The sequence below is a fragment of the Ambystoma mexicanum genome, chromosome 12 (assembly GCF_040938575.1).
Source record: "Ambystoma mexicanum isolate Mex_15411 chromosome 12, UKY_AmexF1_1, whole genome shotgun sequence".
NCBI classification, from domain to species: domain Eukaryota; kingdom Metazoa; phylum Chordata; class Amphibia; order Caudata; family Ambystomatidae; genus Ambystoma; species Ambystoma mexicanum.
In genome coordinates, this window is record NC_090936.1 from 152,240,264 (window position 1) to 152,268,105 (window position 27,842).

At 46.1% G+C, this 27,842-nt stretch overlaps 1 protein-coding gene across 4 annotated transcripts in view; it reads right to left on the reverse strand.

Annotated features, from left to right (window-relative positions):
• DNM1L (dynamin 1 like) overlaps positions 1-27,842 on the reverse strand; it is a 1,039,542-nt gene that overhangs the window by 936,820 nt on the left and 74,880 nt on the right. The window lies entirely within an intron of this gene.

Here is a 27,842-nt window from a genome sequence, read left to right on the forward strand (position 1 = left end):
AACACAGCCCTGCTCAGGATAGGTGAGGATGACCATTTACGGCAAGCTCATGATGCGTGGGTTGAGATCTGCTTGTTATGGAGGCATGCCCGATAATGTAATGCATAGTCCTGCATCCTGGGACGAGCAACCAGATAACACCACCAGAAATCAAGAGCTCTGCAGCAGAGAATTAGGACTTGGACTTTGTACTGGTGAACACGCCATTGCCGAATGGAAGACCGATAGCCTCGGTACCCAGTGTGCAAGCCTTTCATCTCTGATGGGACTGCCTTGCTGGCAGATGGTGCATGACATGGCATGGCGCACCCACCCTCAAGCCACCTGGACACTGCACCCCAGATTAGCAGTACACCCAAAACCAGGCAGGTGGTGTCAGGAATGATGGGCCATGACTTACGTTGGTCTTGCCGAGTCTGCAACAGCACCACAGCCTCCTGCCTCAACCACCAGCTGCTGAGGGACCACCACTTACTTTTCCACCCAAGGCTCTTGCTCCAGAGCCTCCACACTCCTCTCGAGCTGCCTCGTTCATGTGAGCCTCCCAGAATAGGTCACCATCTCCAACTTCAACTAAGGTCTGTACCTGGTCCCAGTCCCAGAGGATTCCCTCAGCCACTTCAGACTCCTGATCTAGCAAAGCCGCCAATGGACCCCAAACCGCTAGCAGAACGTGCTACCCAAACAGCTCAGCTATCCTCTACGCCAACACTCGAGGTTGCTACCTTGGCTGTGCTGCCAATTCCCAAACGGACCACACAATGCCTCATCCACAACTGATGCCCCTCCATTAACATGGATAGTCGACTTATCTTACTCTGACAAGGTGTTGGTTTCCAAATCCCAGACAAGACAAAGAATGCTAGACTACTGCTTCTGTGCCCACACAGCAGTGGTCCCTCAGCCGTATCACCCACTAACAGTGCACTAAAACGATCCCAGAGAAGCTACTCCTGGTCGTTTTCCTGTGCAGTGATCTTTCAAACCACAAAGTTGAGCGAATCTTACAAAAACACAAAAGGGGAAGAGCAGAGGGGAAAAGGGGAAGCTACAGGTAAAGGATAAAAGAAAACCAGCCAAAATAAATAAGGAACAAGTGACTTACCTGTAACTGTTGTTCTCCAGCATGGGTCTGGCATGGATTCACATGCTCATGAATATTCCCCGTCGTCAGGCTGGGAATCCTCGGTAAAGAAAAAAATCAGTATCAGTTTCGTTTCTGATCTGTCTTTCGTAGCAGTAACCAATCACTGATCTCTGCGTCATACTGACCACAGCCAATGACTGCCCCTCCTTAAGCCCCGCCTCTGGCAGCCATCTTCAGATTTGGTAGCACGTGAAGTGGCAGTATGACCAAGTGAAGAGCCGCAGAGGGGTAGGCGGGAGGGTTCGCATGTGAATCCATGCCAGACCCATGCTGGAGAACAACAGTTACAGGTAAGTAACTTGTTCCTTCTCCAGCATGGGGTCTGGCATGGATTCACATGCTCATGAATATAAGAATAAATAGCAGTACACACATGCACAACCACGGGAGGTGGCAAAAGGCTCAACATTAAGCAATACAAAAAACTCAACATTAAGCATCTCTTACCTCCTCACCAGGCTCACCTTAAGCGAACAGGTTGCGCAGCACTGCTTGGCCGACCCTGGACTCCTCCCTGGAATCCCGATCGACGCAGTAGAATCTCGTGAAGGTGTGCGTCGACCTCCACGTAGCAACCCTGCAGATGTCCAGCAGGGGCACACCAGATAAGAACGCCGTAGTAGCAGCGATCGCTCTGGTCGAATGGGCTCTCGGACGGCCTGGCAGCGGTCGGTTAGCCAACCGGTGGCAGTGCATGATGCAGCCGGAGAGCCATCTGGAAATAGAAGACTTCGAGAGAGCCTTCCCTTGATTCACAGGTCCAAAGTTCACGAATAGCTGTGATGTCCTCCGAAAATTCTTTGTGCGGTTCATGTAGAACTTCAGCGCTCTAGCCACATCCAGCGAGTGCAAAGTCCTCTCGGCCGGCGACGAAGGAGACGAGCCCAGGTTACACCAAGGGCTCGTTAAGATGGAAGTCCGACGGCACCTTGGGCATAAAGGAGGGGTGCGTTCTAAGCACCACCCTCGAGGCATGGAAAGTCAAGTACGGTGCTTTGCAGAATAGGGCCTGGATCTCTCCCACTCGTCGTGCGGAGGTAATGGCCACCAGGAATGCAGTCATCCACGACACAAACTTCATCGGTGCGGAGTGCATCGGCTCGAATGGGGGCCCCATGAGCCTGGTCAGCACCACGTTAAGTTCCCACGCCGGGGCCTTCACCAGCAGGAACGACCGGAACAGTCCTTTCATAAACTCTTTTACCAGTCGATGGGACCACAGGGACATCCGTCCTGTGGTTCTGGTATATCTGGAGATGGCCGCCAGACAGCCTTTGCCAGCGATAGCAGGTACGGCAGCACTTGAGGGGCCGTAATCCCTAGGGGGTTGATCTTCTGTGCTCGGCACCAGATAGAGAACCTCTTCCACTTATGACCGTAGCATTTGAGAGTCGAGGACGCCCTGGCCTTTGCAAGAACCTCTCTGCAATCGGCCGGTATATCGTAGCCTCCAAACTCTAGCGCTGCAGGAGCCAAGGCTGCAGGTTCAGCGACGCCGGGTCGTGGTGGAAGATGGCGCCTCCTTCTCTGGAGAGAAGGTCCGCGTCCGCCGACAGCTTGATGGGAGGGGACGTTGACAAGGCCAGAAGGTCCGGGAACCAGATCTGCTTCGGCCACGCCAGTGCGACGAGGATCATCCTGCACCGGGACCTCTTGAGCTGGTTGATGAGTCAAAGCAACAAACGGCAAAGGAGGGAACGCATACAGGTATAGGCCATCCCAGGGGAACGAGAACGCATCGCCCATGCTTCTCGGCTGGGGAAACCTGCTGGCGAACCTCTTGCACTTCGAGTTTGTCGCTGTTGCGAACAGGTCGATTTGAGGTTTGCCCCATCGTCGGAAGAGTTGATCCACCTGATCCTGGCGCAGTTCCCACTCGTGACACGCGCGCTGCTCCCTGCTGAGCGAGTCGGCGATGGTGTTTTTTTCTCCTGCCAGGTGGAAGGGAACCAGGAACATCCCCTGGGCGACCGCCCAGTGCCACAGATCCTGTACCTCCGTGGATAGGGCTGGGGATCTGGTGCCTCCCTGCTTCCGTATGTAAAACATTGTCGTGGTGTCGTCCGTGAAGATCCGCACCACCTTGCCCTTGAGCGACGGGAGGAACGATTTGAGAGCCCAGAACACGGCTCGGAGTTCCAGGACGTTGATGTGCAGGAGCCTCTCCTCCGGGAGCCAGAGGCCTCTTGCGTGGAGATCTCTGCTGTGGGCGCCCCAGCCTTCCAGGGAGGCGTCCGTCGTCACCGTCTCCTGGTACGCCGGCGTCTGAAAGTCCTTGCCCGCTGTAAGGTGCGCTCGAACGCCCCACCACAGAATCGCCCGCCGGAACACCTCATTGAGGGGGATCCTGTCTTCGAAGGTGCCCGTCGCCTGCATCCAACAGGCGTCGAGAAATTCTTGAAGAGGGCGCATCCGTAGTCTGCAGAGGCGCACCAGGTAGATGCAAGAGGACATCATCCCCAGGAGGGACTTGATGGACCTCACCCTGGCCACGTCCGTGGCTAGCAGACGCTGCACTTTGCCTAGAATGGTCTTCGTCCGTTCTTCCGACGGTGCCGCCAGGTGCCTCAATGTATCGAGCTTCGCTCCCAGAAACAGGGCCACCTGCGACGGCACCAGGTGGGACTTTGGGTAATTTATGGCGAATCCCAGGTCTGTGAGTAGCTGGACGGTCCTCGCAGTGTGTTCGACGGAGAGTTCCCTCGTCCTTGAGCGGATGAGCCAGTCGTCCAGGTAGGGGTAGATGTGAATCCCCTGCAGGCGCAGCCGCGCCGACACAGGTGCTAGGCACTCGGTAAAGACCCTGGGGGCCGACTTCAATCCGAACGGCAGTGCTCTGAATTGGTAGTGGCGTCCCTGGACGAAGAACCTGAGGAACTTTCGGTGACTTTTGAGGATCGGAACGTGGAAGTAAGCATCCTCCAGGTCCAACGACGATAGAAAGTCGCCTTCCTCCAGCTGTCCCAGCACGTGCTGGAGGGTGACCATCCTGAACTTTTGTGACCTGATGTATTTGTTCAAACGACAAAGGTCCAGGATGGGGCGCCAGCTGCCCGTCTTCTTCCTGACGAGGAAGTGCCTTGAGTACACCCCGGAGCCTCTTCGGGACAAGCTCGATGGCGCCTTTCCTGAGCATCGCCCGTACTTCCAACAGCAGTTGCGGGACGTGATTTTCCTTCCTGGCCACAGGTGGAACGTGAGGGCACTTCTTCAGGAATTCGATAAAGTGTCCTCTTGCCAGGGTATCCAGCACCCAACGGTCGGTGGAGATGGACTTCCACACGCCGACAAACTTCATCAGCCGGCCTCCCACCGGGGTGCTTCGGTGGGGGCCCGAGGCCACGGCCGGTTCAGTCCTGCTTGGAGGTGATGACCTTGCCGCCCTGGCCACCTTGCCGATGGCGGCGAGGCACTCCCTGCTTGCTGCGACCCCTGTAGGCCTCCTGAGACGAGGAGCGTGCCGCCTGGCGGTAGGATGACGAGACACCGCTGGATCCCTTTGAGGCACCCTGTCTGCCTCCGGAGCTCCGAAAGGGCCGTCGTTGCTGAAGGGCTCCTAGGGCGCGGGCCGTGTCCGTGTCCGTCTTTATGGCTTGGAGGGATTCGTCCACCGCCTTACCGAACAAGTTGCTGCCGTCGAACGGCATGTCCAACACCCTGGTCTGGACGTCCTGACGGAAGTCGGTCGCCCGGAGCCAACCCCCGTCGTCGTAGGCAAACACCGTTGCCCAGCTGGCGGAACCCGGTATCGGCAATATCGGTTACCACCGTTATGGCGTGGTCCGACGCCACCTCGCCTGCTTGAAGTATCTCCAGGGCCTCAGACCTCTTGTCGTCCGGTAGGAAGTCCAATATGGGGGCCAGCTTAAACCAGAGCTCTCTGTCGTTACGGGCCACGATCGCCAGGGCGTTGGCCGCTTTGATTGTCGTCGCCGACGAAACGACCCGGCACCCCATGGCGTCCAACTTCTTTCCCTCGCCGTCCGGCGGGGAATTCGACGTCGAGGCTCCTGACCCTGCCGCTTTCTTCTTCGCCGCCGCCAAGACGACCGAGTCTGGCGTTGGCTGGGCCCTGAGGCACAGGGGAGCGGTTTCGGGGACCCGGTACTTCTTCTCGTACCGGTCCCGTTTGGCTGGTGCCGTGGAGGGGTTCTTGAGAACCGACAGGCCCTCCTCCCAGATGTCATCGATTAGAGGCACCGCAATGACAGTCTTCGTATTGGCCTCCCGGCGCTGATAGAGGAAACCTTCCCTTTTCTGCTCCTCCGGGCAGAGCTGGAACAATTCGGACGCCCTGGCGATCATGGCGTGGAATGAGCCAATCTCGTCAGGTGGCGAGGCCTGTGCGACGGGAGACCCGTTCCGTCGTCGTCGTCGCCGCCCTCAGAACCCGTCGTCGAGCCCATCGCACCGTCATCTCCCGACTCATTGGGAGGATGAGGAGGGACCTGTAGGCCTTACGGAGGCGAGTGGAGGAGAGGGTTGGGTCCTCCGTCGTTTGTTCTGAGGACTTCCCGACGGGCCAGGTTGCGGGTCCTCCGGCCTGGGCCGTGGTAATCTCGTCCTTATCTCAGAGCATAAGGACTGGATCGCAGACAAAATGGCCGCCGAGCTATCCTCAGGCCTAGGTTCCGGCTGCGCCGGAAGGGAAGGCTGCTCTTCCTCGCCATAGTCGTCTTCCTCGGTTATCTCCCGAGGATCTTCCTTACGGGATCGAACCGTCTCGAATTGGACTTCGATATTCCTCACAGCCTCGGTCAGTTCCTCCTCCGAGGCTGACTCCGAGCTCGAGGAGGCTACCGAGCCCCCCCTCGCTTCTTCCATCATGGTGGCCATGACGATGGGCTGAAAAGAGGATTCCCTCCTAGGCGGCAGGGAAACTCTAGTCCCGGAGGCAGTCTCCGCTGGCGGGGTCTCTGCCGGCTTGGCCAGAGTCGCCGCGATCGCCTCGATAGAGGCCTTTGCCTGCTGGGTAGGGGCCTTCACCACCTTAGGTGCGTCCCGGGCCTTCTCCTTAGGGGGAGGGGCGACGCCTCGCTCCCCCTCTTCCGAGATCAGACGGGGCTTCTCCCGAAGCTTACCCGGGGTCTCGGACTTCCTCTTCCCCCGAACCGGAGCGCTGGCTAGTGTTTGACGGTGCCGGGGAAGGCGCGCCCTGCCTGGCGACCGAAGAGCCCGACCTTTCGGCGCTCCCGGAGCCAGCGGACTCGCAGCGCTTGGCCTGGTGTTGGGCCCCCATCGCCGGGGCGCCCGCACAGGACTTCGAAGCCCGCTCGGACCCTTTCTTCTTCTTCTCACCCGTTGAGCCCTTCTCCAACCAGCTGGCGAGACGGGATCGACGGTCCCTCATGGTCCGCTCCGACAAGTACTTGCAGAACTGGCAGTCCTTCTCTACATGAGTCTTGTCCCCATGAAGACAGTAGAGGCATTGCGAATGTTCGTCCTCAAACACATTCTGCAGCCCGGATCCAGGGCAGCTGCGAAACAGCTTGGGTCCGGGTGACGAACTCGCGTCCTGGGCCATCTCGAAGTAGGCCGCGAATCTTCTGGAATCCTCCAAGAAGTTGATTCGACGAAATCTTCACCCTTGAGGGGCGTAGGAAAATCCTGCAACGGGTAGCCGTTAACGGGAGTAGAAACGGTGGAGCTTGAGGCTCGATTAACCGAAAAAATGTGTAAATTCACCTGAAAAAGCGCAAAACACGCAGTAAAAGCTCGAGAGCTAAGCACGAGGACTCCCAACACTTGAACGTGCGGTAAAAATCTGAAGATGGCTGCCAGAGGCGGGGCTTAGGGAGAGGGCAGTCATTGGCTGTGGTCAGTATGACACAGAGATCAGTGATTGGTTACTACTACGAAAGACAGATCAGAAACGAAACCGATACTGATTTTTTCTTTACCGATGATTCCCAGCCTGACGACGGGGAATATTCATGAGCATGTGAATCCATGCCAGACCCCATGCTGGAGAAATAAATAAATAACTATTAAAAAAACGGAACACACAGAAAACAGAAGGGGATACACAATATTTTCCTGCCATCACCTAGCAAAGCTTTGGCGAAAACTGTCGATAAACGTCCTTCCACACTCTTACCTCGGACCCTCCACTTTTGAGGGTTAACGCAGTAGGCTTGCAAAAGCCTAAAAATCAGACAGAACAGGAAATTAACTGGGCGTCACACCTTTCTGGAGATTTGAGGCTTTAAATGAGCATTTCAAGTTCCTACGAATTGCAAGGATGGTGAGTCCGAGGTCTGGAGAAACTCATGAGAATCACACAAGGCTGCCCAAACTCCCCCCCCTTAAAGATTTGAGGGGACTTTCACCGTCTTCTGGTGCAGACTGAGCAGGTCTAGTGTGTGGCATGGATTTATGGAGCACTTGTTCAAATCATTATTCACCCAGACATATTGCCAGTCAGTTAATTACTTCTCGGTCCAGTGATACAATGCAGTATTCCTGATACTCTTATGGAGTTTGCTTTCCAATTCTAAGAATTGCGACTTTCCAGAATAAGCTTTGAAATGCTCAATTTTAGCACTCTTGACAAACGATTGATTGACCGTAAGTAAACGCTGGTGACACATGGGGCAGCAGCCAGAGACAGTTTATATTGACTGGTGTTCAAGAATGAGGTAGATCTTAATAGTTTATTTTTATTAGTTTTACTTTTTTCTTTCAAGGAGGATTACAGGATTAGCGTGGCCTACCCTTGTTTATTTGGTCATCTGCATTAAAAAGCCATGCACAAATCAAAAATCAAGTGCCTAAATCTGGTGGGGGTTGTTTGAACTTCCAAGGCATACATCAGTATAAAAAAAAATTGATTAGCAGAGTTGCTAATTAAAATTGTCTTGATTAACAAATAAATATATTTGTTTAGCAATTTTGTACTCATTTTAAATGTCACTAGAGATATTGTGCCCAAGACAAAAATCAACAATACAGCTTTTTTGTGTGCGGCTGAAGTAAGACAGTGAAGGGAGTGTTGTAAAATGTGAAAGGTTAGCTGAATGAATCGACACAAATATGATAAAAAGGCTCTGAAAACAGTTTTCAGTGCAAGGCTTTGTGCAGCTAGGTGCAGTGTCCCATATTTTGTATGTTTGACCCATCATTGGGTGTGTAAGGAGAAGTTCAGAAGTTTCATAAACAAAAATGTTCTATGTTTAAGTAAAGTCATAGCCTGAGACCAAGTACGTTATATGGTTTTGCAGCAGGCAGGGTTTTAGTCCCCTTCAGGTGGGCAAGGTGACCCTTAACAATATACTGAAAAGAGTTTTCAACAATGATTTGCAAGTACCACTTTTTTTTTTTAGAGAAGGGCCGGTAACAGTCCTCCAAAACGACTTAAGCACAAGCAGAGCATTTCACCCCAACGCATCAATGAAAGTGATATTTATCGCTACTAGTACTCGAACAGCCATCTGTGGTGCTGATACTTTTTTGTTAAGATAACAAGGCCTTGTGCAATTCATGCTTCCTTAAAAATAAATAACCCATGTCCGTGATTGGAAATAACTGTTTCCGGAACCTGCAGGTGAGCAAAGTGGTGTGTGGGCAGGGCGTCAAGGTATGGAACTCCAGTGGAGACTTGGCTTGGGGCACTGCCACCTAGGACAGGGTGAAGGCTGGGCAGAAGCGCAGCGGCCTGGCTTGACATGAGGGCAGCTACTTGCATATTTTGCTTGCATTTCCAGCTATGGATTGGCCAGCTCTCTCCCACGAGTGTCATTATATAATGCAATTAAATCAGAGAAACACAAGCTCTGGAGGCGAACTACAGTGTATGGTATAGCAGTAGATCTGTAGATGTACAGACCGGATGAACGATTGATTGCTATTTTGCGCAAACATAGTTAGCTTTGTGTATTCATTATGTAAGAGGAAAGAAACTAAGACTAAGCATAGTGGACGGCATATCAAAATGGGGACTGTGCACACTAGGTGGAATGTTGTAGTTTTGCAGCCATCTCACTTTCAGGGTAACTGGTATAAAGCAAAAGAGTGATAAGCTAGAATGTTAAGGAGTTTGGGAATTAGACAAAGGGTTGAGCACCAGTTGCACAGATTATCCCAGTAACATGTCACAGAATTGGGTTGCCATAAAAAGCATTTGGCTGTGTGGGTCATTTACATTTTCAAAAGTGTTCACTCGTCAATATGACCCACTTTCCCCACAAAAATGATATCTAACTTGCACTATGAGATTTAGATACACTAACCTAAACTTTACTGAAACACATGGAGACAATGGAGTGCTTTAAAGTAGCAATACAGTAATTATACATTATGTAACAACTTCAATTTTTTAGAATGGAATTGAATGAGGGCCTTTTAAAAAAAATAAAGTTAATGCATACTAGTCTTTGCCAGACAGAATGTAGTTCGCTTAATAAAGTACCATCCAGAAGTCTGGTTTGCAATTATTTGAAAAATAAAGAACTTTCCTTGCCTAGCACTTCCACACAGCCCTTTGGCACTTTTAAGATTAGAGGAGACTTACTGCTGCACACTCTCTCCATCAGCCAATTTGAACTTGCCATGAACAGATAAAAGAATGTGGCATGAGCTCTGAAGGCAAGAGAGGAATGCAGGTTCAGTGCTTTCATTGAAAAATGTAATTTAAATAGCTAGTTGTGCTACACAAGTGTCAATTTAATTAGCAAAAATACAGAATTGCTATGCGACACTGCTCATTTTATGCCTTGCACACCGATTGAAAAAGATTTTGGTTTCCGATTGCAGGCTAGCTGTGGCATCAAACCCTCCTATGCCCCAGTCTCAGCTCTGGCAGAAATATAAAATGATGTAGAACAGGCTTGCATCAAAAAGCAGAGACACTGTTCATTCCAAGATGGCCGCCTGCAGGGGGAGGACGTGCTGATCAAATCTCGTCTCGGGCCCCAAATGAAAAGGGGAATATTATGCTCTTGCGCTCCACCCCCCCCCTACCTGTGGGAGTGTATACAGTAAGAGGCACCCACCATAGCTAAGAATGGTAAAGGCGTGATCAGTTCAGCAATCTGAGGGCCTACAGAAGTACTGCAGCCACGAGAAGCAGACCGAAGAAGGAGCAGACTTGGCACTCCACATGGAGCATTGAGCTAATGGAAGCTGGCTGGTGTGGGACGCGGCATCTGCGGGGATGCTGAGAAGGTGGCTGATGGGTGACTGAGGAGGAAGCACCTTCTCCCGCAAAACGCGAGTGTGACAAGTGACAAGCATGTGATCAAAGGCAGAGTAAAACGTATAACGGAGTAGGAATCCATGGGCAGCACCCTCCGGGAAAAAGGAGATGGCGGATTTCCAGGGATTGTATCAGTAATTAAGCCCTCGGGACTGGCGACACAAACGGAAAGAAGGGGGTGTGGCACCTACATTCACCCATATTTAGCTTCTGAACTGAATGAAGACTGGAGAGAGTGGAAAAAGTAGCGTCTGCAGGTCCCAAAGTCCAGCGACAGAGAGGTGAGCAGTAAAGATGGGGAGGAGCTGGTGTTTGGGTCAAATAAGTATTAGAGTGGCTGAAAGTAGGAGAGGTGTGGCGTCCCATGGAACATCATTATTTGGCAAATAACTATACGATCCCTAGCAGATATATAAGACAGCTGTCACAAGGGGAAGACTCATTACTCTGGGATATTACTCTGGGATCTTCAAGTGGGCTGGGACAGTTTGAGGTTGCATGGTCCTAGGTAAAAAGAAGACAAGTTGAAATGAGAGACTCGGTTTCGATTTAGTAGCACAATGGTGTAGGCTCTCCCTCCAAGAGAGGAGTAAAGGGAAAGGGAGTGGGGGCTTTGGCACTTTGCTTTGTCCAGACCAGAACCTTGTTGGCGCAACCAGTGAGCAGTAATGCTGTGCGTGAAAGCGGACACCATGGTGTGATCCAGGGTAGTGTAGAGCTGGTATCTTATGACAAAAGCAGCAATCAACTGAGTGAGGGTTACCAAGTGGAAAGCACCAAGGGAAGCATATGTCAAACGTTAAAGGTAAATGACATAACAAATGCACCCCTTTGGCCCCCCCAAGGTGAATACTCAGAAGGTAGCGGTGACGATCACCAAGTGTTGGCAAACGGAGGCGAAGGGAATGTCCAGTGGGACCAGATCTCCAACACCTCGGTTACCACACACCGAGACTACAGAACAAGGAGACGTGATGGCGATCACTAAAGAGGAACTGATGCAATGCCTAGCAGACCATCAACAGCGCTTACAAGAAACGCTCCAAGAATCTTTTCAAGAGCAGATCACCACATTACGAAACGGATATAAAAAACACGGTTCAAGAAATAAAAGGGGATATTACAAAATTAGGAGAGCGAGTGTGTGGACACTGCTGAACACGGTCTACAAAAATTGGGAGAAGATTCCCGGAGGAATGATGAAACCTTGGAACAACTCACACTGCATGCATAATCTCGAAATACAGTGCGGAGATAGAGAACAGATCAAGGCTTTCAAACATTTGCATTAAGAAGGTCCCAGAGAAGATCGCAGACAAAGATTTTAAGCTCTCGATTCAGAATCTTTGTGCAGATCTGCTCTTGGAGATTCCCCCGGATGAAATTCTGCTAGACAATCCACAGAGTGGTCCAGCTTAGGAAGGAACCCGGGGGCTCGACACCGCGACATGCTGGCGTGATTACAAGTGGACCTTTCCATTTGGATTGCTATTTTCCTGGAAGGGTAGACAGTTGCGAGTAAAATCATGTGAAGAAGGTTTGGATGTGGAGGCACCTGAAAGTGGAGACCGAACTGGAACGTCGGAAGCGGGTAGCAGGACCTCCCAGAAGAGGTGGCAATGGGAGTGGTCCACAGCAAAGCGAGACAACATGAAAACCTATGCTCCGAAAGGATGGGACAAAAATCGAAGGACAGACCACACTCAAAGGGGTGAAAGTGGGGAGAAGGTGGGGAGACCAGGTCCACTAGAGAGTATAGGTGGGACAGTATCCGGTTAAATTCTCGAAACATTTTCGAAATGCCAGTTTGTCAAAAACAATGCTGAAAAAAAAAATTAGAATGTTTTTTTTATTTTATAGGTTTTATTTGCGTTTCTTTAGTAAAAAAAAAACAGGTCAATAAAAAAGGGGGTTGGGGCGCCCCCCCCCCCATTTCAAAAAGAAAATTAAAAAAAATTACATAGTCAAGTTATAATTTACAAAAGGCAGCGCGTAGTTACTCCAGACCTTAACAACTTTAGTCTTTACAATATATTAGGGTATCGGCCAGCTTGACAGGACGACTTTAGGAAGTCTATGAGATTGCTTGCGCCATCGGATCACGCATCCGTGGGGGCGATATTGCCCATGAGATCTGGTAAAAGGGGGCTAGGGAATTTGGTTTAACCGGATTGGATCCTCAAGGATACAGTCCTCTAAGGGGAGATGGGGGAAAGAATACAGGTCTATTTTGGGGGAAATGCAGTGGCGGACACCTCCAAGGGATATGGTGGGATGCCTTCAAAGCGGTAATTGGGGGAGGGGACTGATAGCATGCAAAGCCCTGAGGGAAAAGATGAAACAGTGATTAGAGGACTTCGAGCTGCAAATCAAGAAAGGATGCCGAAAATGGGTAACTATCCCACAAGAGATATAATGAAAACGTAATTCGAGCTGTCCTCGGATTGCTCCAAGGGCAAAAAAAAGCGGAAAGGACCGTACTCCGAGCCAAACATTACTATTTAGAGGCTATTAGCACGACAATTAAGACAAAGGACGGCTACCCAAACAAGCCTAAAAAACAGGGAAGGGGAAAATGTGACAGATATGGAGGGAATTATGAGGCGTTTCAAAAGGTTCTATGGCACGTTGTACTCTTCTGATAAGATACAGGAGGGTCGCTGAACTCATATCTGGCGAACGTATCTCTCCCGAAGCTACCTATATCAGATAGGGAAGACCTTGCGGGGGACATTACAGAGAAGGAAGTCAATGCTGCTTTAAGAAAACTTCCCCTGAAAAAGGCTCCAGGACCTGACAGTTTTACAACCGATTTCTATAAGAAAAATTGGCAAAGTTTGGATCCCCATTTAACGAGTTTCTATAACTGGTTTGAAAAAACTGGGCACATTACAGCCTCAACAGATGAGGCCAAATTAGTGGTATTCCCGAAACCGGGCAAAGACCCGACACATTGTGGGTCGTATAGCCCAATAGCATTAATCAACGTTGACGCTAAAATCTATACTAATATATTAGTTTCTCGACTGGAGGACAGACTCCATATGCTAAGGAGGATTGGTGACCTAATTGAGAAGGTGGAATGGCAGGGCATCCCAGCAATACTCCGCACTTTTAGATGCCGAAAAGGCATTTGATTGTCTGAAAAAGAAAGGACACTCTACCTAATAAAGAAAATGGGGTTTGGCGACACTATATTCATAAGATACAAGCAAATTATCAAACCCCAACCCTCTGCCTTACCATCAATGGACAGCTTTCGGGTCCGATTAGAGACGGGAACCAAAGAAGGACGCCCGTTGCCTCCCTTGCATTTACACAATCTGGAACCTTTTCTGCAGCGTATACGGGAAGCACAGAGCATGAAGAAGGGTCCACTTTGGGGTGTTGGAACCTAAAATAATGGCATTTGCTGATATGCCATTGGCTATATCGGACCCCGTAGAATCCTTGAAGGTGATGGTCTCGGAACTTGCATAGTTTAGGGAAATTTCCGGGATAAAAAAAAATGTATCCACATAACTCTGAGATACTTAATCTCACATTATCAAGGGATACTATAGAGGGACTACAGGAATACACCCAATAACTGGGCAGAAGGGGAAATTAAATATTTAGGGGTCTATATTACAAATTCTGTGGCTACGTTATACAAGGCAAACTATCCTCAGCAGCTCAAACCTTTGAGAGGGGATTTGCAATGGTGGAATCCTCTTTGCATACCGTGGCTGGGGAGTATGGCTTTGATAAAAAGGGTAACGTTTTCTTTATTAGTTCCAAGCTTTGCTGGTCCCTATCCCGCAGAGCTTTTTCAAGTCACTTCATCGCCTTCTAACTGCTTTCATATGGCACAACAAAAGAGCGCGGAGGGGGGGGGGGGGCTTTCTGGACCTAAATGGCCCCAAGAAATAGAGGCGGTCTGGCCGTCCCAGATTTCAGAATGTATTACTGGGCGGCTCAATTGAGGGTTATGAAATAATGGCTCTTAGGAGAAGATAGTAAACATTGGGTCGCTATCGATAGAGCATTGGTGGGTGGTCTGTTATATAAGGTTTTATGGCTCTCCAGGGCAGATCACCATCCTAGTATGAAGGCTTTGCAAATAACCGCACTCCTGGGCGAAATATGGGTTGGTGCAGAAACCCATTTCAAGTATTCCGGGTCCTTTTACACCAATATTTGGGAACACCATTTCATGCCTGGGATGGAGGCAAGAGCTTTTAGGAATTGGAGGGAGTGGGCTGCATAAGGCTTAAAGATTTAATGCATGGCCAAGAAATTAGAACATTCGAACAATGCAAACAATCTTGACCTTACAGAAAGGGATCGGTTTTGTTACCATCACCTCCGGCACTGGGTTTCGAACCCCCTCAATAGACATTTGGCTGGTAGACAGCTCACCCATTGAGAAATATATTTTATCCAAATGGGAGACCTCTTATCTCAACATTTTATGCTTTGCTTTCCGAAGGGGGTCCGTGGGAAAAGTGGTCATATATGGGCACGTGGGAAGGCACTTTAGATCGTCAAACATCTGAAGAGGAATGGGAGACAATTTGTTACAACATTCTGAAGCTTACTCGATCCATCCAATTAATGGATTATGTGGTACAAAATCCTTATACTGCGGGGTGAGGCCCCCAAACAATGTTCACGGAGACATCCCCGGATTGTTAGCTTAAGTGTAAGGGGCAGGGGTATTTGCTTCATATTTGGTGGTCCTGTCCGGCTCTGAAATTATTTTGGGGCCAGGTGTGAGGGACATAGTAGGTGGTGGTAGCGACAAATACACCTGAGGGGGGGAGGGGGGAGAGTGCCTCCTGGGCTTTGGTTAGAAGGTATGGCTCAACATGTAAGGGCACATAAAAAGGCATTTATGGTTTTGATTTTGGCGGCCCGACTCGCGTTTGCTCTGAACTGGAAAAAATAAATATAACATTTTTAAAAAAAGGTGGTGCCAACCCATCATGAGTGGCTACACAAACTTTGTCATGTCTTAGCTATGGAATGGGTTGCGAATCATTTATAAGGGGAGGAGTGAACATTCAGGACAGATTGCGGTACACTGTTGGAATACTAAACTATCGAATCCAAATGTGCCCTCAAAACCTTCGGATTTTTGACATTGCATAAGACCTCACTAATATATAATGGTATGGTGGAATGCCACTAAAGCCTCTCGAACTAAATAACTGCTGAGCTCAGGACGGGGGAGCAGAGGTTGGGGATAGTTATGTAAATTTGTGAAATGCCAATACATTTTTTTTTTTTTAAAACACTAACGCTGCTTTCCTTATAAACTGCTTTTCAACTGGAACAGGACTTGATGCTTAAAGACCCAAGTTCACACACTTGCGATGATTGCCCCTGCTGGAATTTGTGTGGTAAGGTCTAGCTATGTGCCAAGCAGAGCCTTGTGAGACTTTGGCTTCTTGCAAGGCCGCCCCCCGAACTGCAGCCAGCACTCCCCAAGTAAGTTCAGTGGTTGTGACAGCACCCCCTTCAGCTATGAGTGAGCCACAGGTTAGTGACAGATGCTGACACCAACACTATAAAAAAAGCATTGTGAAGACTCCTTTAGAAGCGCTAGGAGTCAAGAAGGGATTAGTTATTTATACCTCACCTACAGCCCCTATAGATCTGTGCACAACCTGCAGTGTGTGGATTAAAACTGTCCTTACGTGGCATGGACTACTGTAAGATGGAGCCACCTCAGGAACGCCCATCATTTGAGTTAGCCAATTCAGACCCAAGAACTGGCTACTTTATATTGTTTTTAAAAATGAGGTGCTTGGAGATCAATGGTGTTTGTGGTTTTGCTTTGTAAGTGCAGAGATCATATGCCTGTCATTAGAGTAAGTGTTGGAAGGCATTGGGTGGGTATCCGACACATCCTGCATTATTCTACGACTCAATGCCATCCATGACCTACATCTGGGACCTAGCGCTTTCCTGTGCCAACTATGCTTTTCAAATCTGAACTAGAATGTGCCTTAGGATTCCGTGAGTGAGCAAAGGAAAGAAAGGCTCAAACATTAAAACGAGTGTGATCATTCCCATTGCGAGTTCTTCCAATGAAAAAGAGTCAGAATTGGTAATGTTCCACTCAAAGGGTGCACTCCTTGGCAGTGCAGACAGTTTACGATTGCAAGTTTGCGCTGTATGACAAAGACGACAGTTAAAGCAACTTCTGGTAACTGTCGTAGTGGCCTTAAGGAGGTTCTCTACTGAAACAAGTGGCTGTACTGAAAGCACTGGTTGATATAAAGCTAACTGTTCATACAAAGATACATTCCTTCTCTAGCCTCAGTCGTCCAAGTGCATATGAAACTGAACAGCCCAAATGCTTTTATGGGTTGCCACCCAACACAGATTAATGCTAAAAATGATGCGGCCACTGCACGGGAGGTGCTCGTTTTCTTAGTCTTAGGCCTTCCAGAACAGAGTATAGCCAATTTAGAGCACCGCTACTAGGTATGCCACTAAAAACACAAACATCTAACCAATCAATACCGTCCAAAACAACTGAGCAATGTAAAGTATGATGTCCTTTCATAGTAGAGGTTATGCACTGACTGAACTGGGAATAATTGCTGATATTAAAGACTAAAGTCCAAGTTGTAAAGGCGAAGGCGAGATCCTTCTGCAAAGACAGAGACAGAAGGCAAACGCCATTCATTACGGAAATACAAGGACTTTTAGGCCATTCCTGAATTTACGATGGTCATGGAGGTCTCTGAAGTTTCTCAAAAGACTTTGCCAAAGAAACGCGGCCTGCACAGAAAGATGGGTACTGCTCCAGCTTGTGTATTTACTTTTGTAGATGCAAGGGACCCTTCTTTAGTTGAGTGAATTGGTTGCTAAGATGTTTGGGGCCTATTTGGTTGTAAGCATATTGAACCAGGTAGAAAGCCTTTAAGTCAACCCACTTGGCTACCAGGAACCAGTGCTTTTACTTTTCTGCTAAGGAAAAGTGACTGTGTGGGGATTGAAGCAGAATGAACAGCAGTGCTAGTGCAGGGTTAGGGTTCGGTTAAGCTACACTGCAGCAGTCAAAGCCAGGGATGTGAAGGCGTTCACTTGAGTAACCTAAATGGCAGGCAGGTTTGTAGGCATTTCAGCTGGGCAAAACAGAACGTAACCTCTTTATTCACCTGAGGAGTTCGACAATGTTGGCTGTTTGTCAGGCTCACCAGACTGAATACTTTAGTTCAAGTCAGGGTTGGGGCGCACTCAAAATTTAGGCCAGATGCATTTATCCTAGATTATTTTGGACAACCATAGACTATTCCCATCACTTTATGTGCATTAAACTTCAGCCTATTCCTATTTCATCCACTTGCTGACAGAGGTCACCTTGTTGCTAAAAGTAGGTTTCATTTGGTTTAGGTCCACATCAAGGGTAAGTAAGATGGAGGACCATCGGCCCATGAAACAGCCACTGATGATGTAGCTACTTTGCAAGAGGTAGTAAATAAGAGTTGGACATAAAAAAAAAAAGTCGGCTTAACCATATCCACTAAACTCGCACCGTAACACAGGAAGATCCTTTGCAGTGTAAGGACATAAAATGTTTTGTATTATATATATATATATATATATATATATATATATATATAACAACTGATATGTCAAAAATAGTGCTCAGCCTTCATGTAGCTGGTGCTAGGGACAGAAATCTTGGCCGGATTTCTAAATATGCAAAAATACACCTGTGAAGGAAAGTTGTAGCACTACAAAAAAAAAAAAAAAAAAAAAACAACACCATGTAGAAAATAAACCCTGCACACACAACCAAACCACTTTCTCAAAAAAACGTCTTTTATTGCATTTCAAAAAATCTCGTGCAACCAACACTGCCTAGTGGCTTAAAAGGGGCAGACATCATTACCATGCCTCCCTTACTGACAATCAGGTTAAAAAGTACACTCACCCCACCAGGGTGGAAACCGCCACGCGTTCCGCTTGATTAACAAGCTTCCTCAGGCTTTTTACTTCCCAAATACGTGAAAACACATTTCTTTTATAAAACAGGAAATGGGTCAGCATCGGTATTAGGCTCCTCCCATTTGCTTTAGTGTGCCCGATCATGTAATCGCAAAAGGCTGTAGTAGTAAACTCACAAATTTGCGGCCATCTTTGAAGGCGTTCAAAGTGACTAAATTTCGGTAAGCGCTAATCCTATATTAGCAAATGCTATAATGGAAAATTAATAGCGCGGGAGAAGGCGCATACCAGATGCCATACCCTATTTCCTGACCAAACATTAAAAACAATGATGTGTTTATGAACGCCAATGCGCTAAAATATCATTAAAAGGTTTGGTTTCATCCTCCATGATCAAAACCACAAACCATTGCACTCCATGGTAGGGAGTGTCCTTAACTAAAGCCAGAGAAGAGTGCAGCACATTCCTCTGTTCACTCAAAATGTCACATGACCTTCCTATACACTTAACGCTAGAACTACACGCTAATTGTACACGAGCAACGCAAACTGTAATAGTTTGAGGATTTTGGGAGGACTATATATGTATATATATATCTCATCCTACCCAGCCTTGTTAGATAACCGCTTGCCTTTGCAACCAACCCCTATGACTGTGCCAGCCCTACAATTCGTAGAAGAGGCACAATGGCAGATCAGGTTGAAGCTAAGAGAAGAGCAGCAGCGCAAATCCTGTTGAAACATGATCAAGCAGCCACTGTGGCAATTGAAGACAATAGCCTGCCGGCAAGTCTCACGGTACAGCAAAAAAATGGACAAACTTGAAAAAATAAACAAAAGAAATTTCCAAATGGTGGGAGGCAATGACACTTCAAACCTATCTAGAGGTTCAGCTCATTCCGAGAGGACTGAGAATCCTCACGATCCCCACTTTTGAGGACATTGATCCTAGGCTGATAGAGGAATGGACGCAACACACCAATCAGTGTTCCTTTAAAATGATTGAAAGCCTTATAAAAAAAATGCCAAATTGGACAGAATCAAGCTCCTGAAAGACATAGAAGAGATGGAAGAGCATCTGTTTTCATCAGAAGATGGAGATGAATGTAAAAAACGTATGTCTAGAGTTGAAGAAAATTTGGAAAGGCATGAGGGGGAAATCCGGATGAGAAAGCAACACAAATTTAAACGTGACCGTTTGGACTATGAACAAGGTAGAATATACACGTTCGCCAAACGCTTTGATGCCCCCATCAAAAGTAGACTGGAACAAATTGCTACAAATAACCATCCTACAGCTATCGCACTAGAAGAATCAAGCAGTTCAAATGTGGAAATTTCAGAAACAGAGGGGTCTTCATCAAAAAGGCTCAACTTTTTAGAAGAATTCAAATTACTGCATCTAGACAGCAGAATGGAAAAGAGGGAGAGGCCAACCGTCCGGACAAGGAAAAGGTACTATGGGCAAAGCAGGAAAAATAAGACAAGGAGGGGATGCCAACACAAACAACCCTCCCAGCGTGATCACACGCTCTGGAAACAAACCGAGGGGGAGGCCGAGAGGCCAGAAAGTTTACAAATAAAGATTTTCAACATCTCGAACAGAATTCTATCGAAGGATGAGACATCAGTACTAACTCTAGGCCTGTCCTTTAGCCCCACATACAGCTACGACTATACGGCTACTAGGGTGGATCTCTATAAATTCCTTAGAAAACTTAAATTGACTAAATTTTATGCAACCAAGGTCAATGAGGGACCGAGATATAAGGACATGCCGAGAGAAGAAATATCTCCCTTAACAGGAAAAGATATGACTAGTTTAATCTGTCTACCCAACATGGAACAAAGGGGACTGGAAATAGAGAGGACACAGACTTATGGCAACTCTATATTAGAAGAGCAATTTGGGATAACTACGGATTTAGCCTGTCCCAGTCATCTCAAACCTAAATCGATTTTCTGCCCAAATATTGCATGTGGACCGATACACGTTTGAGAATCTTGTTATGCAAGACCTGACTCCAGGAATTTGAAGTTCATGCAGTATAAAGCGCTGGAGAACTTGAAAAATGATCACTCTATAGTCATACGCCCCTCCGACAAGGGGGGTGGCATAGTTGTCATGGACAGTGTTAACTATAAGAGAGAAGCCAACAGGCAACTGAGTATGACTGAGAATTATGTGGTGGTAGATAACCGAGTACTATTGGAAACACAGACCATATACTTTTCTATGCTGCGTAAATGGTGTGACCATGAACTGATCAGTGATGAGGAATACTGGCATCTAAAAAACCTGTTTCCGGTGACCCCATTAATGTATTTTAACCCCAAAATTCATAAGAGTCTTGTAGACCCTCCGGGTCGTCCCATAGTATCCTCAGTGGGAAGCCTCCTTGAAAATACCTCCAAATTTAGACCATTTCTTGCAGCCATTTGTGATTAGCCTTAGTTCACATATACAAGATACCTCAGGCCTGCTTATGAAACTACAGGACATCAATTGGGAACCAGGGTACTTGCTGGTATCCTTGGATGTGGTTTCATTGTACACCTCTATCAAACATGAGGCAGGCATTCAGGCATGTAAATTTTATCTAGACACGAGATCTATCAGTTACAAACATAATGATATGCTTTTGAACATGTTGCGGTTTTGTTTAGAACATAATTATTTTTTGCACGAGACCTCCATATATAAGCAAACCCAAGGCACGGCCATGGGGTCCTGCATGGCACCGACCTACGCCAACCTATATATGGGGTGGTGGGAGTCGCAGATAGCATGGGCTGAAGAAAAAGAAAGATTCACCAAACATAGTGGTCTGGTATCGTTTTATAGACCTTTTCTTGATATGGGATGGGACTGAAGATCTATTACGCACATATGTCAATATACTCAATGAGAACGATTTGAATCTTGAACTTACATCTGTTAACAAAAAGGAATTAGTCTTTCTAGATGTTAGATTTACTGTTATGAACAACACACCGACTACTAAACTTTTTCGTAAAGAAACTAGCTCCAATTCTACGCTCCATGCCCGGAGCCATCACCCCAGAACACTCAAGAACTCGATTCCCTATGGAGAATTCTTGAGAGCGAAGAGAGCTTGTAGCACAGAATTAAACTACAATGAAGAAGCCCTACATATAGGCCAAGGATTTTGAGCTAATGGATGCCATTATGTACACCTATGTGATATATTTGAATCTATGAAGATGCACTGGCACTTTACTAAGCAATATTTGTTCTCCGAGTTGGAAGTAATTGCTGTTGTATATGCACCATGCACTTTTCTATTTTACTGCCGACCTGGGCTACTATGTATACTTATGGGACATGTTGTGACTCTATTATGATGCACTGGCACTTTATAAAGAGTATTCATCCTTTAAAGGGGGAGTCATTGCTGTTATACATACACCATGCACTTTCCGGTTTGCTGTTTACTTGGGCATTTATTTTGCACATGTGAGTTTAAACCAGTTGAGATCCTTGAAAACTATTACAGTTTGCGTTGCTCGTGTACAATTAGCATGTAGTTCTTTTTAAGCAGCGTTTTGTATAGGAAGGTCATGTGACATTTTGAGTGAACAGAGGAATGCGCGGCACTTTTCTCTGGCTTTAGTTAAGGACACTCCGTACCATGGAGTGCAATGGTTTGTGGTTTTCATCATGGAGGATGAAACCAAACCTTTTAATGATATTTTAGCGCATTGGCGCTCATAAACACATCATTGTTTTTAATGTTTGGTCAGGAAATAGGGTATGGCATCTGGTATGCGCCTTCTCCCGCGCTATTAATTTTCCATTATAGCATTTGCTAATATAGGATTAGCGCTTACCGAAATTTAGTCACTTTGAACGCCTTCAAAGATGGCCGCAAATTTGTGAGTTTACTACTACAGCCTTTTGCGATCACATGATCGGGCACACTAAAGCAAATGGGAGGAGCCTAATACCGATGCTGACCAGTTTCCTGTTTTATAAAAGAAATGTGTTTTCACGTATTTGGGAAGTAAATAGCCTGAGGAAGCTTGTTAATCAAGTGGAACGCGTGGCGGTTTCCACCCTGGTGGGATGAGTGTTCTTTTTAACCTGATTGTCAGTAAGGGAGGCATGGTAATGATGTCTGCCCCTTTTAAGCCACTAGGCAGTGTTGGTTGCACAAGATTTTTTGAAATGCAATAAAACTTTTTTTGAGCAAGTGGTTTGGTCGTGTGTGCAGGGTTTATTTTCTACATGGTGTTTTTTTTTTGTAGTGCTACAACTTTCCCTCACACATGTGTATTTTTGCAATATATATATAGATTCAGAGAGGAGGAGCGGGCCAGCTACCTGCTGTGTTGCGGATAGTGAGTTCAGCGCGTCGGAGGACACGTGGAGCCCACATCGGTTGCAGCAGGTCTGTAAACGTTCCATTCTTTTCTGCCTTTCCTGATCTAAGCTTCGTATGGTTTAAGGACAGCCCGTTAAAAAAAAGACAGCATTCTCACATTGTGGCTCGCTGTAGGCGTGAGAGCGAACATTTGTTCAAGTTTCTGAGTGGCAATACACCTCACCGTTAATACAACGTGTATTGATTATGGCAACACAACAGGAAAGGGAAGGGAAAACATTCGAAAAATACAAGCTGCGTCACTTTTTTGTGAGAAGCAACCCACACCCAATAAAGATGCACCTAAGGAGCAGACGTCAGAGACACAGTCCAGTAATGAGGTGAAACTTCTAAGAGAACTGGAGAAGTTACGAAAAAGAGAGATTAGCAAATGGTGGGAAGAATTCTCTCTACAAAATTACATCGATGTAGGACGTATTCCAAGAGGTTTACTTATCCTTACCACACCCTCATTTGAAGAACAAGATCCTGCCATGCTACAAGAATGGGGAGAGTCTAGCAATGCCTGCTCAGTTAACTTCCTCAACATTTTGATCAAATATGCCAGAACGGACAGACACAAAATACTGGATAAAATACAGGAGGTTACAGAGCAATTGCAGAGTCTAGAGGAAAGTGAAGAGGGAAAAAATCTACGTATCAATATGGAAAAGGGATACAAAACGTTTGAGGAAGACATCAAACTACGCAAGCAGAGGAAATTAATTTGTGATAAGAACGATTACGAACAAGGAAGAGTATTGACCTTTGCCAAGCGTTTCGATACACTAAGAAAAAAACTTCCTATGCAAGCCCCAGTGCCTATGAATACCAGCTCGATAGAACCATCATCCTCAGACATCGACACTACTGAAAGTGAGAGTGAACAACCTTCTAGAAAACTGAATTTTTTAGAAGAGATGAGGCTGTTGGGGATGGAAGGCAGACTAAACAGTGGCAAAAAAACAAGAGGCAGAGGACGAGGCAAGGCTTCGAATCAAAGAGGAAGAAAAAGACAAGGTGGGGAAGACGCGGGATCCTCAATAAATGTGGACAAACTGGAGCGCTTAACACGCTCTGGAACAAAGAAATGAATCCATCTACTATAGAACCACCTGACATGTCTATAATCAACCTCTCCACCCATGAGCTGACTCCGGCTGAAAACCAGGTTTTAAAACTGGGATTAGATTTTTGTCCCACATCTGTCTATAACTATGCAGAAACCCGCATAGACTTTGATAAATTCATGCGGAAAATCAGATTAAAAAAATTCTTTGCAATGTTTCCACCTAAACCTAAACCCAAAGCCTGTCACCCAGGACGTACAGACGTCTCTATTCAGGACACTCTTACTCTGCGTATCCTTGAAGATTTGGAATTTGAAAATGCAGACTATACGACCAACACAGAACTGGAACTTACAAATGTAGACACTAGCTGGCCAGGCAAAACAGCATTAAAAATTAATGGCCATGTTGAAGCTTTTCAGGACCTGGTTATCAATGATCTTAAAAAAATCCGGAAGATACGGCAGCCTATGAGAACAAATCTGACCCCAGTACAACAACGCACATTTAAACAACTTGGTGCTATGACGGAGTACATTATCAAACCATCAGATAAGGGGACCAATATAGTCATGATGAATCGGATTGACTACATTAGGGAAGCCCATAGGCAATTAACGGATAAAAACTGTTATTCAAAATTACAAGCTGATCCTTTGGAAGCCATGAGTGTGCTACTGTCAAATCTTCTACAGACTTGGAAGGAGAGAGACCTGCTAGACGAAGATATCTGTACATTTTTACAACCTAAATTTCCCACTATTCCAACGATTTACTTTCTGCCTAAAGTACATAAGAGCCTGACCAGACCCCCAGGCAGACCTATTGTTACACTATGTGGGGCACTGTTGGAAAACCTATCGCGGTTTGTGGATGAAACATTGATTACCTTTGTCACTACCCTGCCCTCCTATTTAAGGGACACAAAAGATTTTTTGAGTAGAATAGAGGGTATTCCATGGGATACTTCTTACTTGTTGACAACACTAGATGTGGTCTCTCTCTATACATCAATTCGACACTCTGATGGCCTCAAAGCATGCGAGTATTTTTTGAATACTAGATCTATGAACTACATGCAACATGGCATTATGATATTGGAGACGATTAGATTTTGCCTGACCAACAATTGTTTTCTGTTTGATAAGGAGTTCTTTATTCAACTTCAGGGCACTGCCATGGGCACCACGTTTGCTCCCTCATATGCGAATCTAACAATGGGCTGGTGGGAGAAATTTGTTGTCTGGCATCCGAGCAACATCCTATATACAGACAAAATAATACTGTGGCTACGTTAACATTGATGATCTGTTTGTGATCTGGGATGGCAGCGATCGAGAATGGCTAGACTTTGTGAGAATATTAAACAGCAATGATCTCAACCTTCAATTCACAGAGAATCATAGAAAGACTGATATAGTGTTCTTGGATATCGCAGTCTCAGTGGCCAATGGAGAGCTTACCAGCAGCCTATATAGAACGCCAATCAGCTCAAACATTCCATTACATGCAAGGAGCAGCCATCCCACAGCCTTAAAATGGAGTATCCCATATGGGGAATTCATACGCATACGAAGAAATTGTTCCAATATTAACACCTTTGACAGCGAATGTGCCTGGATGGCCCAGAGATTCAAAAATCGTGGCTATCCAATCAAAATACTGGAAAGAGCATTCTTAAAAGCTAGGGACATGGACCGTTCCCTATTACTGGTTTCCAATGCTGTACAAACGAAAATCACGGACAATACAGACACACGTCTGATTCTGACTTTTGGTAACGGGGCCCAAAATATTCGCCAAGTACTACAAAAACATTGGCATGTCTTAAAACTAGATGAACATCTGGGCGAGTTATTGGCACCTAAAGTCAACATCACATTCCGTAGATCGCCTTCATTGAAAGATACACTGGTGCCCAGTTTCATGAGTCCTCTGATTAACCAATCAGGAGCCAGTTGGATGAACATCAAGAGACAGGCTTTCAAAAATGTTCTAAATGTAAAGCATGTACCTATGCAGTTAACATCAGTTGTTATCTACATCCCATTTTGGGAAAGAACATTAAGATTGTGTCCAGAATCACTTGTGAAACCGAATATGTGGTATATGTGTTGAATTGCCCATGCAATAAGTGGTATGTCGGTTGCACCAAAGGACAACTCAAATTGAGGGTGCTACAACACATTAGGGCTATTAAGAATGCCGATCCGACTTACCCTATGGCCCTTCATTTTAAGAATCAACATGGAGGCAAATTAGAGGGCTTCACCTTTTTTGGCATACATACCATTACCAAACCACTCAGAGGAGGCAATCGTGAACTAACATTACGACAGTTAGAAACCAGGTGTATTTTGGACCTAGAGACAAAAAAACCCAGGGGTCACAATCTCGATGAGGAACTATATACCTTCCTGGGTACATGAAGCTCAAGTAGATAATGTCTCTTATTTGCTCTGACCAGGCAGCACATGTCCCATAGCCCTGTTCTTCTGTTTTCAAGTTAAAAGACCAGGACACACGAATAATACGTATTATGCCCTGAGTAATTACTGTTTCTAACAGTAATTAAACGCATCATGTTTTTCTGACCACAACATGCTTTCCTTTTTCCTACATCCTAAATCTACAATGAATATGGTGCTATCACATGTTCGATTATGAAATACTGGTTTTGGGCTTTGCTCTAACAGCTTTGGTGCAGTTTTTAAACATTTGTTTTTTAATGTAACTGTATAGGTTTTGATACTTATTTTAAGTGGCTCTTACAACACAGAGACCTTTGGACTTGATTTTACCTGCTCTGTGGCGTCAAATCGGTGATAATTCTATATGGACTGAACATCAAAAAGGTCTTTTTTATATTGTATTTGATATACTTTTCTCCTTTTAAACATTACGATGCATGTATATGGGTCTATATGAAAGATTTTTTATCTTTTATATGACTTATAGGTTCTCTTATGAATTTGGATGTTTTTGCACTGGGCACTTTATAATCAAGCAACATTTTGCACGCACTTTGCACTTTATAATAAGAAAACTTTTTCTGTACAAAACAGATCAGTAGTCCATGCATATACCTCTGAGTTTGGGAGAAATATAAATTAACAGAGATTTTCTTTACTCGATATAAACAGGATAGTATATCCACGTAGTACAGCATTAACCACAGAGTCCTACATGGATAGGTGAGGTATATGCATGGACGGAGAGCACTATGCACTTTATTCAATTGCTGCTATGTACATATATTTGCTGCTGAAATGCTATTTGCACATACATCCAAACTCTCTATCTTTTGCAATTTTGCACAAATTCTAATCATTGCCTACATGCATCTTGTCCGAGGATCATTCGAGTTTGTTTGACGCCACATGCACTCTACAAAGGCTACCATTGTCATTCGACTATCAGGCAGCCAGGAGCCACATTTGACTACTTCCCCCTTTTGATGCATTGATTAACGCATTATAGACACACAAATGCACGTCTTAAATTATGGTAAACCGTTGAACTAGAAAGACTCATGATTGCTTTGGGAAAATGATGTATTCCAAGTGGCATCATATATTGTTTTTGTCCTTTTACATGCATTTGCAAATTATGAATGTAATCCATGTCGCAAATGTCAGAGGAAGAGGTTTGGACTCTCATGAGTAATTATATACTATCGAGTCGTTCCAATATGGCTGCCTTGCAAAACACGTTGAATGAGTGGCTCCTAGCAGGTAGACACTCTCTATGTGAAATCAGAGAGTCTGTTTGGGGATAAATTGTAGTCCATCATCTGTGTTGTTTGCAAACCTACGTGATCAAGCGGTCTGTGTACCGCGAAACGCGTCGTTCTTTTCTTGTTTCCCTTTCCTGATGCACTTATACTAATAAAGAAAATGTGCTGCCAGGAATACTGAGGAGTTTTTTCCGCTTATTTGCTGCAAGGACATCTGTTGGAGCTGCTCTCTGGAGTGCATTCCACTCGTTGCCTTTCCTTTGAAAAGCATTTATATATATATATAAAAAAATAAAATGTTTTGCCATATGCACACTATACAGTAATTAAACATAATTAGAATTGTAGACATGCATTTGTATGC